Below are 17,961 nucleotides of genomic sequence, written 5' to 3' on the forward strand. Positions count from 1 at the left end.
CGCGCAAACATCAAAGGAACGCCTAACTTCTATAACAAGTTTGAACATTACAGTTTCCTTGCGATACAAAAACACATATTCGTTTAAAATTATTTTTTATTTAACTGTAATCGATTTTGTTCAATGAAAATTTGTCTTTGATTTGATTGTGAGTTTAAAAAAATTTAATATCGTGGCGTAATGTGAATGAACTATTTCTATATCTAACGATTATTTTTGATACAAAGTTGTTTCAAGTAATTATTTCAAATAAAACATATTTGTAAAACTATCACCCATCTAGAATGTAGATTTTAACGAGAGCAGACCAAAATTCACTTGTCAGCCTTTTCTCAAATTCAAATAATTTTAAATCTATACATATAATAAAATTGGAGTGTCTCTTTGTAATATTAAAATAGCCCTTTTTATGTATACACTGTATATGTACCAAAATAACACTTTTTACAATTTTTGTCTGTCTGTCTTGGCAATCTCTGGTTAGCGGTTGTTATAGCTGGACCGATTTTGTCGGGACTTTCACAGGCAGATAACTGATATAATAAGGAGTAACTTAGGCTACAATATTTTCTTTTGTTAAATTCAAACGCGTACAAGGTCGCGGGTACAGCTATATATATAATATATTTAATTCACATTACATCATGTACAGGTATCAAGTTAATCCTACAGCTCTTACAACAAATACATATGTATAATTTCATTCGTCACCAGCTTAATAACGTTGCTAACGAAAGGACGTTAGCTCTCAGCTGGTATTCAATATATTTTCCATATCCTACGTGATTATATCGCGCGTATCCGTGAGATATAATAAACTTGACAAGTCTGACGAGTGATTCGTCTAACATTCGCGCGTCTCATCGCGCCCTCATCGATCACGGCCGTCCCAGCGATGTGTGGTCGCCCTGAGTAACCGTATACTTATTCACAATGACGTATATCATTTATATAACGATAAGTAATGGATTTAGATGTATTATGCCTTTTAAGAATCTCTCTTTATTTTATTTGAGCCACGCGAGATTAATATGAGAAAATATATTATGAAGTATTACTATATCACAACGCTTAGATTTGTCGTATAAAAATTAGGTGTACACGAATAACAAAATTAACTGTATTCCACTTAATAGTTTTACTTTAAGTGTTCATATATTTAATATTAGTTGTCACTCGCGGCTTCGCTCATGTTTTAGGCGTTTGATTGTAATATGATAGTCAAAAAAGTAGCCCATGTCCTGCCTAAGAGTTCAAATTTTCTTTATGCCAAATTTCATCAAATTCGGCTTTGGTAGTGTTGGAGCGAAAGACATACAAACGGATAAAGTTACTTTCACATTTATAATATTAGTTGATTGTTGTGATTGTGGTAAAGTACTACCCAATAGTAATATTTCTAGGCTTTTTGCCATACCGCCTTTGCAGCCAAGCAGCTATAGTCATTAATTAATTGTTGTGTTACGGTGTGAAGGAGTGAGAAGATTGTAAAAAGAGATGTAAAGGACAACCTACGTATTTTAAATTAAAAGCCTACCATTTTATTTTCGACGTCTTACCCAATTTACATTTTCAGCATAAAAGCATTAGGCCCAAAAATTGCTAAAGAAATAATAACCTAAAAGTTATTTGATATGCAATTAATTTTCTTCGTAAGTCATTATTGTTGATGTGGACAATGTTTCGGTTAGTTTCACAGAATTTTCCCGCGAACTCGAAAGGCAAACAACGACCGTCAGTAAGTTAGTTTACTCGTACTGTGCAAATTTACAAGTTACATCATTATTAATTAGTTCTGAACGTGCGTTACTTGATGTGCTATTAAATATTACTGAAGCGCTATTGAGGTTTCCTTATAAGTCTTTACACGTTAATATACCTAGTTCGCTTCTTGCGTTTTGTGACCGGTTTGTTACTGTATGTGTGTGTTATGTCCAATTAGAAAGAAATTCTGCCACATATGCATTCCACCAACCTGTATTGGAACAGCGTGGTGGAATATGTTCCAAACCTTCTCCTCAAAGGGAGAGGAGGCCTTAGCCCAGCAGAGGGATATTTACAGGCTGTTATTGTTTGTTTTTTGTTGTTACTGTCATAAAATTAGATAAATAATATATTTATATATACATAGAGGCACAGATGTATCATTTGTATCATTTTCTCTTCTATTTGTCAAACGGTTTTGCACGGCTCGTGGTGCGAAGCGTCAGAGTGCTTTGCGATCATTTTTTTGTCGCCTCATTTCAGCTTTGTTTTTTCTATTATACTCTTGTTAGTTCACGATTAAAATAGTATTCATACTGTTGTTAAAATAATTTAGTGAAGATCAAATCTGTTTTCAAACAATGATTTATATCTAAAAAAACATCAAAATAGCCCAAAAACTAGTATGAAATCTGGAAGCATTGTAATTAAGAAAAAGATATCATTTTCGTTAAATAAATTTGTTTACTAAGTAAAGTAAAAGTAAAGTAACAGCCTGTAAATTTCCCACTGCTGAGATAAGGCCTCCTCTTCCATTAAGGAGAGGGTTTGGAACATATTGCACCACACTGTTCCAATGCGGGTTAGTGGAATGCACATGTGGCAGGATATCGATGAAATTAGACACATGCAGGTTTCCTCACGATGTTTTCCTACACCGTCGAGCATGAGATGAATTATATACACAAATTAAGCACATATATATAGTGGTGCTTGCCTGGGTTTGAACCCGCAATCACGGTTAAGATGCACGCGTTCTAACCACTGCGCCATCTCAGCTCTACATAATTTGTTTACTTCGGGTCCTTTGACAGATATGTATCTGTCAAAGGAACAAATCCAAACTATTTTATGAGGTCTATTAAATAAGGACCGTAATGTAACTTGACAAAAATAGTAACATAGATATCGTATACTATGTACATTTTAAATGCTGAAAAAATAAAAATATTATTTATTTTAAGCTCAGCTCTGGAGCGATGAAAAGCTATTTGGACATCGAGTTACTCGGAACAAGATTTTAATACCAACAGCCGATGTTTGTCCGTTACGCGTCAACATTGACTTTATACTCGCAGCCGTACGTCGGGGAAAACCGAAGCAATCATAACAGCGAGTCTGTTTGTAAAATAAATCATATTGGAAAAGATTCATCGTTGTTGTATTACAAATAAATATATTGCAAGTACACAACATGAGAGCCGAGATCGACCAGTGGTTAGAAAGCGTGCTTCTTAACCGATGATTGCGAGTTCAAACCCAGGCAAGCAAGCACCACTGAATATTTATGTGTTTTTGTGCTTATAATTATCTCGTGCTCAGCGGTGAAGGAAAACATCGTGAGGAAACCTGCATGTATCTCATTTTATAAAAATTCTGCCACGTGTGTATTCCATAAACCCGCATTGGATCAGCGGGGTGTATGTTCTAAACCTTCTCCTCAAACTAATTCTCTCCTTAACTAGAGGAAGCCTTAGTCCAGCGGTGAGAAATTTACAGGTAGTTGTACAACATGACCTTGCAAAGTGGAAGTTGACTGAGAAGTTTAGAACTGACCACCATGTTGTTGATGATGTTTGCTTTTAATTTGGGGTTCATCCCAAAGACCTTTTAAATACAAATGGAAGATTTAGATAATGTCTGTACTGTCTAACAGTTCCTCTTCAAACAGTATCTGGACCAGACGCAGAAGAAACAATGGGCCGTAATCCAATTCCCTGCGGAGCATCGCCAACACGGTTCGCACCTAGAGATCTGGTCCATGTTTTAGACGTATTTTTAACTACGTATTTATTTAAATATCAATACCATGTTTTCAGTAAAATATTTTTGGGGACGAGTAGTGTAAAATTTCAACTTTGAAGTGCAATTATTCTAAAATTTGTCTAACCCTAAAAACTTACTGAAATTGCAGGTTCCAATTCTGTCATGTCTTCTAAATTTCGTTCATTTTAATATTTTGAAAACAATACATTTTCAATAGGTTAGGTAATATTTTTATATGTTATTCGTATGTATGTATTCCGAAGTGTACGTGAAAATAGAAAACAATCGGTAATTTCTTCTATTCGATTACACAAGACTTGAGTCAGCCGAGCCGGGATAAGATCGCGTCGTAAATGTTGATCGAATAGAATGATACGGCGAGCTCGAGAACAAGGAAGAGAGTTTATGTCAGATATGACATGTGTGCCGCCACACTAAGGTTAAGGTTCTCGTAAAATATAAATAGAGACAAGACTTATAACTGCTTTTGTCATTCAAATTTTAACTCAATGTTTGAAAAGATTTTGAGTGCTGTCTAACTCAGAATCGAAGCAAGGACAAATTTGTAAACTTAGACTAACAAATAACAATAATATTACCTATATTTTATTAAAATTATTGACTGCGTTGTAACGCAGTGCTTAAATCGGTAAGTCTAACAGAGAAGGTTTCCAAAGAAAATCCCTATAAAAAGAGAATTATGGGAAGATTTAAAAAAAAACCTTATGAAAGATGATGTTCCCATTACCTTTTAGGAGATACATATTCAAACTTGAATGGAAACATCAAACTTTTGAATATTTACAAATTTTCGAAACCGCTTTCGGTTGCACATCGGGTGCACGATTGGCAGCGAAATAATTGAGTTTCAGTCAATTATTTTAATGTAAGCTAAATTTACATATTTTTTTGGTACAATTTAGATATTGTTATAGTAAAAATTCCACTCGGAGCTTGATCTGTAATCTTGCTACCATTTCTATCTGATTAAAATGATATATTCGTTTAAGTTTGAGATTCGTATCAGTCGTATCACGTACTGATCGTTCTCGTTACATTATACAGCGACGAGATCCGATGGCTGTCCAGGGCTGGCTGGTATTCGATGATCATATTAATATGGATGACAGCAGTACATATATGCATACAGAGGGTAGAGTTTTTTTTTTTTTTTTGTCTGTTTATTTTATTTAGAGGGTTTATTCTATAAAGTAGAATATGCCACCCCCATAGCAGCTACTACAAAAATTACATTCTACGTTTACACCCTTTTTGAACCATATTGTATAGCATCTTAGCCTCAGCTGAATTTGGTGAGGCCAAGATACTGTTACAAGATGCAAAATCAAAACAATATGGTAAAGCAGCTTCAATTTGCTTCCTCTCTGCTTCGTTCCGTACACATTCCAACAATATGTGATATACATCTTCTATAGTTCCGCACTCGCTACAGTTAGGAGATGGAACCTTCTTCATGAGGAAAGCAAAACTATTCAGAGGGAAGTGTCCGGATCGAAGCCTTAATGAAGTTATTACGTCACTCCTGCTCATATTGGAATTGTCAAACCAAGGTTTCTGCAATAGACATGGTTGGACTGTTCTGTACCAGATACCTTTGGTTCGCGACCTTTCGTTAAAATACTCTGACCAAAGATTAAAACAGTATTGTTTGACTCGATATAAATTTTCGGAGCAACTTGGTAAATAATTTATAACGTGACCATCAACAATAGCTTCTTTTGCTAGTTTGTCAACAATTTCATTGCCAGTAATTCCAATATGAGCTGGGATCCACTGCAGTTTTACATTAATATTTCTTTTGTGAAATTCCTTTAAAATGTTTAAAATAACAAAGGCTATAGGAACTCCATTATAACCCCAGGAGCACCTTTTTATGTGTTGGAGTGCGCTCTTCGAATCACTTAAAATTACGAAGTTTTTACCTCCGAGAGACTTAATATACGAAAGACATTCGGCTATAGCAATAAGTTCAGCAGACATGATAGGAATATTGAGGTTTAACTTGTTAAATTTAATGGAACTTCCAATTTGAGGATCAAAACTTTTGTGTTTTTTCTACTACACTATTAATGTGCATAGCCCATCTCAGTGACTTATCTAGCCAGAACCCTAAATATTTTACGTTTTCAACAACCTCCAATAATACGCCAAAAATGTTCAATCTAACTGTATTTCTTCTAAAATTTCGTTTAAAAATGCAAACTTTACTTTTCCTGGGAGAAATTTCTAATCCAATATCTAAAAAGGTTTTACTTAAATAGTTTAATGCCGTTTGTAGGTGCCTAACACTCTCCGAAATTTGATTTGTTACGTAAATCGCAAAGTCATCCGCGTATTGAGATACATATACATTGTTTATATTTTTACAAATATGTATAGTAATGATGTTAAATAATAACGGAGACAGGGGATCTCCTTGAGCTAAGCCCTTACTGGTAGAACGACAAATACAGAAATTATCTCCAGTTATTTTTAACTATCTTTCACTTAAATATGACCATAAATATGCACACACTTTAGACCCAACAGAAAATTTATCCAAAATAGACAGTAAGGCCGTAATTTCTACATTATTATACGCGTTATCGATGTCAATAAAACAGCCAACCGTTGGAATTTTATTAGAAAAACCGATCTGTATCCTGGAGACTATCGTAGCTAAACTATCTAAAGCAGATTTTCCTTTTCTGAAGCCCACTGTATTTTGAGAAAACAAACTATTATGTTCGAAAAACCATTCTAACCTAATTTTTATCATATTATGAAAAAATTTGCATATGCAGGACATCATCGAAATTGGTCTCAAAGATGTCAGGGAATGAGGATCTCTTCCTGGTTTAGGAATAGTCACGATATTGATATTCCTCCACTGTCTCGGAGCAAATTCATGCGTAAAAAACAAGTTATATAAACGCAACAGAATTACTTTGCCATTAAAAGGAATATGCTCAATCATTGAATATGAAATATTGTCCAGGCCAGGAGAGGTGTCTTTTGATCGTATACATTTTAATAATTCTGAAAGAGTAAATTCAAGTTCCAAGTCGAGATTATCTGAAGTAAATGTGGGTCGCAAAGGACATGCGTAATCTGGTGTTATACTATTTAAAACTAATGTCGCCCTCTCTTTGTCAATGACATGCTTAGGAGATTTGAATCCCTTAAACCACCTCATTTTATCCCACATTTCGACTGACGTACTGACTTGGTCTATCGAAGTACAAAAACCTTTAAAGTCGACATCTTTTGCTTGACGCATTAATCGCTGTGACTGAGCTATTTTTTCTTTAAGAAGATCAAAATTTTGGGGGATAGGATTACGACGGAACACGCTTAATGCTAATCTGCGTTCGGCAACGGATTTTGACAAATTTGGAGTCCAATATTTTTTTGGCGAGAACTTACTATCTGGATTCTGATTTAATTTAATGTATGGTATATGAAGCTCTGCTGCTATATTTAAAAAATCTACAAAAGTATCATAGTCCCTTTGGAGATCATTGGAAAATTTATAACTATTAAACAAAGAATTTAGGCAGTTTGTGTAAGATAACCAATCGGCTTGTTTATAATTTCTACGTAAATAAAATTTTGAATCAGTGATAAAATTAAATGAAACTTTTATGATTAAATGATCGCTACCTAAAGACTCATTAAGAACAGTCCAATCTAATTTTTGCGCTATATCACAGGACGCAGTAGTTATATCTGGAGAACTTTGTCGTACCTGATCATTTACTACAGCCATTCTAGTCACGGAGCCGTTATTTATCGAAACAAAATTACTATTAATTATTGAATTATATATTTGAGTTCCTCTTGTGTCTGTTTTGCATGACCAATTTGTATGATGTCCGTTAAAATCCCCAAGTATAATAGTTTTGCTGTCATAAAAGGAAAAGATATAATCCCAATCACTCTGGCTTGTTCTGATTACCGATGTACAATATACACCTATTAAGTTTTCTATGTCGTAGCAATTGCTAAGTTTTATTTGGATAACATAAATTCCTTGGGTCAAGTTACTGTTGTTCATAGTATTCAGCATATGCGACTTGATAGATTTATGCGTTAAAACTGCTATTCCACCATAACCGTCATTTCTATCAACCCTAAATATATTGTAATTACTTATCTTAATAACTTCGTTCTCTTCTAACCACGTTTCGCATAGTACCGCAATGTGAATTTTTTCTTGCAATAATAAATTTTCAAAGACAATTAATTTGGGTTTCAAGCTTCGGCAATTCCATTGTATAATATTTACTTTAATTTTATTCTTATCCATTATTACCTATAAATTCTAATATATTCCTAAGCCACAAACAATCCGAAAAACACTCCACAATATTCAAAATTAAAAATTCTATACCCATCTTCAATACTCGTTTTACTTTTTCGTGTAAAGAACTTCTATTTAAAAATATTACGTTTTTAATTCTATCTATTAATTCTTTTAATGTTATTTTATTACTTTTACTAGTGTCCTTAATGTTAGTACTATCGTAATTTGTTTCACCTTCATTGATATCGACCACAGACTCTTTATCCGATGGAACACCCCAGTTAAATTCCGATGAACGATCATGCTTCTGACGCTTTCTTTTCTTCTTTTTATAACGTGTCGTTGTTTTTTCTGACTGAATGTCTTCTTCCTCAGTATGGATATTTTCTTCGACAATACCTGTCTCTATTACTGGTTCTTGAGTGCTAAAAATTGTTTTGATGTTTTGCGCATTATCATAATTATTTATTTGAGCAGCTCTTTTTAGATTTTGATCGGGGTCCGGAGGAACATATATGTCAAGCGCTTTTCTATAAGTACAATTGTATTCGGCCATGATCTCTCTTAACTTTTTTTCTTTCCTGTCCTAATTTCCAGCATCGCGAACATTGAGACACAGGAAAGACGTATGGCTCCACATCAATTTTAAGTCCATCTACAGTAATGTATTTAGGTAAAAAGGACCCTTTGAAACACAAGCGAACCGCTTCGCTTGCCACCCATAAAGCTTCACTGCCCTTTCCTCGGCGGTTAAGACGACGCACCGATACCAAATTATCTGGCCCTTCATATTTAATATTTTTGTAAATTTCATCCTCAGACAAATCCAGGTCGACCGATTTAATGATCCCGTAGGTGTAACTTACTTCTAATGGCCTATGAAATTTCCAACCAATTCTACCAAACTCTTCGCATTTTATAAAATTTTCCATACTCTCTTCATTTTGAAATTCCACTCGTATCTTATATGGATGTAAATATTTTATGCGCATTACATGTTGAATATCATTTTCTTTAAAAAGTTTAGCCAATCTAAATTGTTTGGGTAATTTATTTTCACAAGAAACGTACACTTCAAATTTATCTTTCCTTAGTCTCTTCTCCTTCCTGTTTTGTACTATATCCCATTCTAATTCTTCTTCCAGTAATTCGGAATCTTCTCTTGTCCTCTTTGAATTCATAGTATCCCTTTCTTTATTTCCTTCCTCACATATATACTGTTCCTCACAAGTTGAAATGTTATAGGTCTCTTCTACTTCGATATTATTATCCGTCATGTTTTAAAACGCATAAAACGTTTTATTCATAACAACGTATCGCCGGGTCGGCATTACCGGCGCGACCCGCGCGCGCACGGCGTTATCGCTTTATCGGCGATGTAGTAAACAACTTGCTTAAAGACAAATTAACGCGACCGCTTCGCACGAATACCGCCACGAGAATGGGAGGGTAGAGTTGTTATGTAAATACATCGGTTCACTTTGGTGGTATAAATAAACGTATTAACTAACCTTAAAAATATTAGGGATGTTACGGAGTCCCATAACCGCACCCGAAACTGTTCGACAGTTTTTGAAATAAAATTCTATGTAATTCTATAAATTCAGCATGTTTTTAGAGTCGTTTTAAGTAAAATGAAATGAAAAATATATGACTACTTAAAAGTCGATTTACGGTTATATAATGTAGTTATAGTTATTGTTATATTTGGAGCCGGATATTAATGTTGAAAGAACTATTTCCTAAATCCTAGTAAATGTGCACCTACACTTTCCATCAGCTCAGCCACATAATATTATGATTTTTAGAAGCAAATGCCAATATAACTTCAGAAAATATGTAAAACGCGGTACATGTGCCTATAAAATCTCGATTTCTCCAGAATCCAATCATCAGACCCTGATATCCTCATCATGGTACCATTCCAGGAGTATCTTCTTTCTAACTAAAAAAAAAAAATCATAAAAATCTGTTCATAAATGACGAAGTAATCGGCGAACAAACATCAAAAAAAATATATGAATTCGGTCGAATTGTGAATTTTTTTTTTGAAGTCAGTTGATAAATCGAAATAAATTCGTATAATATGTAATATATCTGAAACCGGTAAATATATTTTTTGCATATTCGTATCAATATACATAAAACATTGGGTTGAAATTTTCACCGGTGCCTTGCTATGGACGATAGACTTTTAGCCTAATTGATGAGAATCTGACCTGAACGTGGAGCGGCCTCAGATAATTCAATTGCAACGCGATTATTGCACGGGACGCGCTCCTTTTTCTAATTCACTCAGTCGGCCGTCTGCTTTTTATTTTTAAATTCAAAAGGCACAATTTTATTAATTGCACTCTATACCTTAAGGCTATATTGAAATTATAATACTTGGTTTTAATAATAATTTCAACCAATCGAACTTGGATCGAATCTAATTATGTTTTTTATTTTCTATTGGGGAATTTCTTAATTATGCTTGAGCTTATATCATTAACCCATATGGGTATATTTTAAATTTTTGGCATTTTTCACTCTTGTAATGTGCAAAACTCAAGTAAATATAGTCTTTTTTTTATATTGTTATTTAAATCTGTTTATATATGAGAGATACTTTTCAAAAATAAATAGCAAATAATATCTCTGGCCGAATATATTAATACATAAATAAAAAACAAAAGTTTTTAAAGTGAGTTTTATGAAAGCGACAATGGACTAAGATGATATTACAATCAAATCCAAATTGGTAGCTGAAGGTTTAAGCCAAAAGGATTGAGATTATGAACGAGGACGAGGGAAAAGGACCATATTATTTAATCCCGAAGGAAAACCCCTTTTCACCGTCGCGTCGTCTCCTAATTTATAGAGCCAGGTAAGATTCCAGTCGGTGTTATTGGGTAGGAAAAAATGTCCACTTAGGTTATCTTGATTACCTTCTTTGTAAGTTAAATAATATCTTTAGCTTTGTTTGCTTATTTTTACGCAGGCTTAGAAATTCTTGACATCGTTTTGGTATATTTTTCTCAATATAAACATATATCGAATTCGAAGTCAAAATTATTGTTGTCATAAATCTACCACCAGTTTCAACTCATCAGCTTAATCTTTCTATATTGAATAAAGATTTTGCTTTGAATTTGAAAGGAGCAGTTAAGGTAGTTAACGTTTGAGGACGTGGGGGAAATGAATCAGTTGATCAGACCACATCCGATAGAAGCCTGTCACACTACGGCTCAATCAACGGCTGTATTAACTAATGATAATCCATTAGAAGCTTTGACCAAAGGACCAGAGCCTTAATTTGAAGATTGCCCTTGATCACACTACATTAGTTCGTTTTGAATTAATTCAGTAAATGTTGACCTTTGACATGCACATAATGTAAGTAGTGTTTATAATAGTTATTCGTTTATATCGTCTTGACATTAACATGCTTGGTCACCATCAAATTAGTCAGACACCTCTGACGTATCTGTCTATGATATTTCGTTAGTAAATATGCTTATAAATTTTATATTTTGACGACTTTCGTGGTCGAGTGGTGTGTACACCGGTTTTCATGGGTTCAACCCCACTCCAAAGTCCCGGGTTCGATTCCCGGCTGACTCGATGTAGATTACCATTAGTTTTTATTACTGTTGTCTTGGATCTGGTTGTTTGTGATACCGTCGTTGCTTCCAATTTTCCATAACACAAGTGCTTTGGCTACTTACATTGGGATCAGAGTAATGTATGTGATGTTGTCTCACATTTATTATAATATTATATTATTATTATTATTATTGTTGTTGGTTTTGGAATATACTCGTAGAGATATAGATTAGATAATTTTGATATCCATCCCTTAATTCTTAGTACGCTTCTGCTGAATAAAAACAAACAAAGTAGCGCAAGGTGAGGATACCAAGAAGATCCAACAAATTGGATTTGAATTAAAGCCTACGTGTAGTCAAGAAAAGGCGTGAAACTCAACTCAAACTCAGCACCGGTTAGATGGTTCATCCAGTTTTCACGTATTTCATATTTACTATTGATTTGTCGCGATTGATATGTCCTGAATCAGATATAATTTTGCCGCCTATCTTGAAATTTAACTTTACCATGGAAGTAGATTTTTGATCTTTAATTGAAATGGAAATTCGACTTTGAAAACAAGCAAATTAACCGCATATCGATAAAATTGTGGATTATTTTAAAAAATGACAGATGGAGTGCGCTTTCCGATATTATAGTGAAGTGACGAAAGTGAATGCAAATCAAAGCGAATGCAAATTCCCGGTAGTGCGTTCTCGTGACGCGTAAAATGAACGGGGCGACCGCTGAAACACGATTACAATTTATAATACCGGTTTCTAGTTACGGCAATTTTAGCATATCTGGCAGTTCAGTATGGTCTTCGTTCTGTGTATGGAAAAATGGATAATGAGTAAATAATATTATCGCATGTATACCATTAGTTTAGAAAAACCTTTTCAAGAAGAAATGATTATTGAATGTTTTATGTTTTACATCAATCTATACATGTAATAAAATTGGAGTGTTTGTTTGTAATGCATAAGGGTGTACACGGTATATATACCAAAATATTCTTTTTACATTTTTTTTCTGTCTGTCCGTCTATTTGTCCCGCCTAATCTATAGAACGTCTGGACCGATTTTGACTGAGGATTTTCATTGGCAGATAACTGATATAATAAAGACTAACTTAGGCTCAACGCGTACAAGGTCACGGGCAAAGCTAGTAGTGAATTAAGAGTTATCGTTTCAGTCGAAATATTTAAAAAATCTTGCAAATTATTAACTACACTTAATATCTTCAAAAATGTTCAATATTTATGTAATAATGAGATACTTGTCGTGAACACGTTTCACTCGCTATCCTAACTTGGAAACTTCGCAAGTCAACTTGCACCGCAGCGGGCGATGGGGGGTATGTGATGTCGACGCGTTGCCAAGCTATCAGCTCTAAATACCGGCTCAATATATCTGGCCATAATTATCACACTGTATCGCATCGGTGTGGAATTTCGGTCTCGTGTCGGATTGTTAGAGTTCATAATATGGCCGTCGATATCGAAACAATTTCATTTATTTCGAGATTATCAGCAAAGTTTGGCCGCCAATTTATTAATCCGGTTATAACCACAGCAGCTCATTCCATAATTGAAATTGATTAATTTATTTGATGATTTAATGTAATTTGCTAAAATCGCCTACTTATGTACTTGGTGGTAGGTAGTGGCTTTGTATGTATCTGGGTATGTATATCATCTATTGTGTTCTGATTAGCAACAATAATACCTATTTTGTGTTTCGCTAAAAAGATGATAGTGTAACTACAAATAAGAGGAACATTTTAGTGACCAAGGTTAATAGGTGTTAGCGATTTAAGGACTGCTTATTTTGCTTACAGTGCCGATTTCAGTGGGAAGTGGTGACCACTTATCATCAGGTGGACCCTTTGACCATTTGGCAATCAATGTTATGCAAATAATCACCATGCCACGTCAATGGTATTGTCGTGCTCAAATCAATGCTTCTTTCAAGAATAACGTAAATGCACCATTTTATTACTTGTATTTCAATTTCGATTCATATTAGGCTATTATAGTTGTACTCATTGTGCTAATAGTGAAATTTTATTTCAAAATTATTATTTTGTGATTTATCTTTGTTAGGTGTTTTATGTGACTCACCCGATCTAAAGTGGTCAGTTAACCTTGAGGCGCGGGCTCTTCAAAAATCCGTGCCTTTTACTTATTAAGTGACTCTCACCAAGAGGGGTCTGCCCAGTGCCACCAGGTTAAGAGTTGGAAAAGGCGGATAAAGATTTCGCTAATCTAAAATCCAAATTCGAGGAAGTTTCTTGAGATATAAATTATTACCAGATCTTTAGTATCCTAACTGTTTTGAAATGGGTTTGCCGCGTGTCTTCTTTTTTATGATACATGATATTTTAATGTTTTCAGAGTTTTTACCTTCTTACATAAAGTGATATCGAATCTATTCAATTGAACATTTCATTATTTATTGCGTATTATATTGTCTCATGTTTTATGGGTATATAATTATGTAGAAGAACGCAAAATTAGAACGTTTGACCATCGGTTCCGTGGTGTAGTGGTTATCACATCTGCTTTACACGCAGAAGGCCGCCAGTTCGATCCTGGCCGGAATCATAGTTTTTATAAACTAAATATTATTTTTATTATTCTCCCCTTCGCAGAACATGAAATAAAACATACATATATCATACATGATTGACTCACAAAAACAATAATCATTATATAAGAATACATTATATGAAATTTGAAATCGAATTCAAAATTTTTAGTTGGTGCTGAGGTATGCATGTCGCGTTAAAAAGAGATTTAAGATTTGAAACTTCGTTATAAGTTCGGTCGAGTGGCGGACGGGGCACCTGCTTCCCACCTAAGTGACATTAGCCATTATAACTATCACACACCGACCAGATAACGGAACGTAATCGGACCGAGAGCTATTTTTATTGTCTGTTAAATGACTAGCACTGATAAATGTGTCATAAAAAACTGTATTTTAGTGAATTTTTTGATGTGTCGAACAATAATTATACTTTAAATAATGTTTTGCATAAAGCTAGTTGTTTCCCGTGGCTTAGCTCGCGTTTTAGAATTGGTTGTCATGTGTCAGGTAAAACAATAGCCTCTGTCTTTCCTTGGAGTTAGTTTGCTTCACAACAAATTTTGTCCAGTTCGTTTCAGTGATTTGGCAGTTTAACAGTGACAGACAGACAGAGTTACTTTCACATTTATTATATTAGTATAGATAGTTGCTGTAATATGAATCCCTTTCCATAAAAAGCCAACGCAGCGCCTTTCATTGGAACGAAGATGTTCTAGCCTTCATTGTGCCTGTAGTTATACTTGCTCTTTCCCCTTCTAACCAGAACAAAACAATACTAAGTATTTCTGTTAGGCGTAAGAGTATAAGATGAGCGGATGATACCTACCCAGACGGGCTTGTAGAAAGCCTTACGACCAAGTATATTTGATATAATCAAGTTCATTAACCATATTTGAGTGTGTCAGCCAGTTTGCCGCAGTAGAAGAGTAGAATCTACATTCGGAACCGGTGGTACCTTCAGTCTTGATAATTATCTCGTGTAATGTCGAATCAAAATAAGGTTTAATATGCTTATACCTTCTTGTATAAAATAATTACTTTTTGGTTTATCGAACCCGATTCAAATGCCAAAGGTGTCCTATATTAACTTCAGTGAGCTGGTCTTAAGCGTCTAATTATGTACACACAGACGATTAAGTCAAGTTAAGCAAAGTAGTTCGCGAAGTGATCGCGCGGTTGATTGATCCTCCTGCCATTACACGAACTTTCGGGTTCTCCCGTTCTCCGCGGACGTCTCCGATCGATTAATTGCAAACTTTACACATTTAACATCAACTCGTTAAATGAGTGCCACTGTTCTGCTTCATCGGTGATTCATTACAGAGGCTACAGTTTTATCACTTGATTTAACTTTTTCAAATCGGTTTCGGAACAGTTCGTTTGTTTATTTACTTAAATTTATATAATTCAACCGTAAAATGCATATTTTGTGGCCTATTCTGCATTGATTCATCATTATGAACAGGCTTACTTATAATTTAATTTAATCTTTGAAAATTTAAGAGTGCTAGTTAAACTCTACTAGATAAAGTATTCTATATTTCTTATAAATTTAACTGTGTCTAGCATGAGAGACTAATTATCTCGTTGGTGATCCAAGGTTTCAGGCTCGATTGCCTTTAAAATATAATCGTGTTCGTTCACAAGACTTTAAGTAAAGCACATAATAATTAACAAAATTATCATAACGTTAAAACATAAACATTCACTATCAGTATGTTACAGTTTCCCCCTGACTACATGAACATACCAAGCATAATTTAGTAAAAGTGCCCCATACAAATTATGCAAGGTAAATTATAGAACTAAGTTTCTAAGTAGCGAAACCTTTTAAGAACTCCCGCGAGAATAAGGAATAGGGGGTGAGATATGACGGCGCTTTAGTTGAGGTCACCAGCACTTACCGTCCACATTAGTTAGTCCAGACCAGCGGACAGCGTACTCTGAAAATTAAAAACAAAATTATTTTAAGTATGCACTTACTGGCTTACAAGTTTGGAATCTTGAATTGAAGATTTTTTTAAAGTAGTTCCTGCCCATTATAAGGGTGAGCAGTGTTCTTATAGGTATTAGGTATAGGTAGGTAATCAATATTTTTACCAATGATATTCACATACATATTTACTTTTCGCTGTATTCGATAAAAATTTAGTTCAAATTGCATAGATTTTAATTTAATATTTTGATTTATATAAAATGTTTAAAATGAATATGTAATTTATTTAAATCTTGATAACGCTAGGCACACTCCTGCCCTACCAGGTCACCACCAATTAATTGGACAGTCTGTCACCAAACAGGAGTGCCTATTATTTGTTGCTAGTGATCCATGTAATTACAAGCACGAGGCACATAACATCTCAGCTTCCAACTATGCTGAATCATTGGTGATGCACTGATGATTTTACAATGTGTATGTATGATGGAGATCTATCAGCAACAGTTGGGCTGTTTATCTTATAGTCTACCAATATCACAAGTCAAAGTTAACACAGGCTGAGTGAATAAAATATCCTGGACTAAATGACATACATTATTGGACAAAATTATATTCATTACACTGATCCCGATGTGAGTAGCTAAAGCACCTATGTAATGGAACTTTTACTACACCAACTCAATCGGGAATCGAACCCAGGACCTTAGAGTGGCGTACCCATGAAAACCATAGTACACTGCTCGACCACCGAGGTCGTTATCCTAAATAGAGAAGAACCGGCAAAAGTAGCACATTATTTGACTTTTTTATTGATACTTACAGTTAAAACCCAACAATGACATTTTATATCCTAAACTAACCTCTTCATAATATAATTACTTTGATTAACTTATAATACGTAAAGCTAAAGTTATTGCGTATTACTTCATTTACATTCAGCGTCCTCTTCAAACTTGGGGCTCGCCCTGTGTCGAGGAACAAACGACACAATCAGACTCCGAGAAACACCGCATGGCCTAAACAAATATTTGTTTCGACCGGACAAGTCAAATCTCCGATCTGAAACAAGGTCATTTCTATTGTAAAATTAGGCGAATATGCTCAAACCAGAATATGCTCCGACGATACGCAAAAGTCAGGCTTTACACGCCACAGATGGCAATAATTGGTTCGTGTTTATGAATTTCTGTTGGCGGATTGACAACTTTTTAAACAACAAAAGTTTAAAAGGAGTTTTAATTAACAAAGTGGTACGAAACGATCGTCAAAATTAGAAGATCGTATAATATCAAAACATTTTGGTTTGAGATCGGTTTTGGGGTTTTTGAATCGCTATGTTGCAGAAAAACCGGCAAGAAACTATTTTATTTTCTACTATTATATTATAGCCAAAATTAATCAAGTACAGTTTAATTATTATTTTTATTAAATAATAAAAACATTGCGTAGACCAATAATCATTAAAATTTAGCTTACACGTTTTGTACAAGCTTTATTAGTTCCCAAACGAATGTGTCATCATGGACTGCGTTAAAACGAATATTTCAGTGGTCGGTCATGCTCCACATTAGCGATGTACTGCACACAGTCAGTCGTTTCATGCACTGAAACTGAATCACTGTGATACGTAATACGAATGTTCCCGCACGAACTATTGGCGGCTTCGTTGGTCTTCGTCGGCAAACACACGCGTGCTAGCACGCTGTATCTGCTCCTGCTATCTCCGATCCATAAATACATGCTTTTTGTTCTTTGTGTCGTACATTTGTGCTGCATTTTATGGTTTGTTTATTTTTTGCTTGGC

General features: G+C 34.6%; 1 non-coding gene across 1 annotated transcript; it reads left to right on the forward strand.

Moving 5' to 3' along the window:
• The first annotated feature begins 14,159 nt into the window (after positions 1-14,159).
• Positions 14,160-14,232, forward strand: Trnav-uac. The gene has a single exon. It is a non-coding gene; the product is annotated as a tRNA-Val (tRNA).
• The last annotated feature ends 3,729 nt before the right edge of the window (positions 14,233-17,961 follow it).

The sequence above is a fragment of the Vanessa cardui genome, chromosome 16, assembly GCF_905220365.1.
Source record: "Vanessa cardui chromosome 16, ilVanCard2.1, whole genome shotgun sequence".
NCBI lineage: Eukaryota > Metazoa > Arthropoda > Insecta > Lepidoptera > Nymphalidae > Vanessa > Vanessa cardui.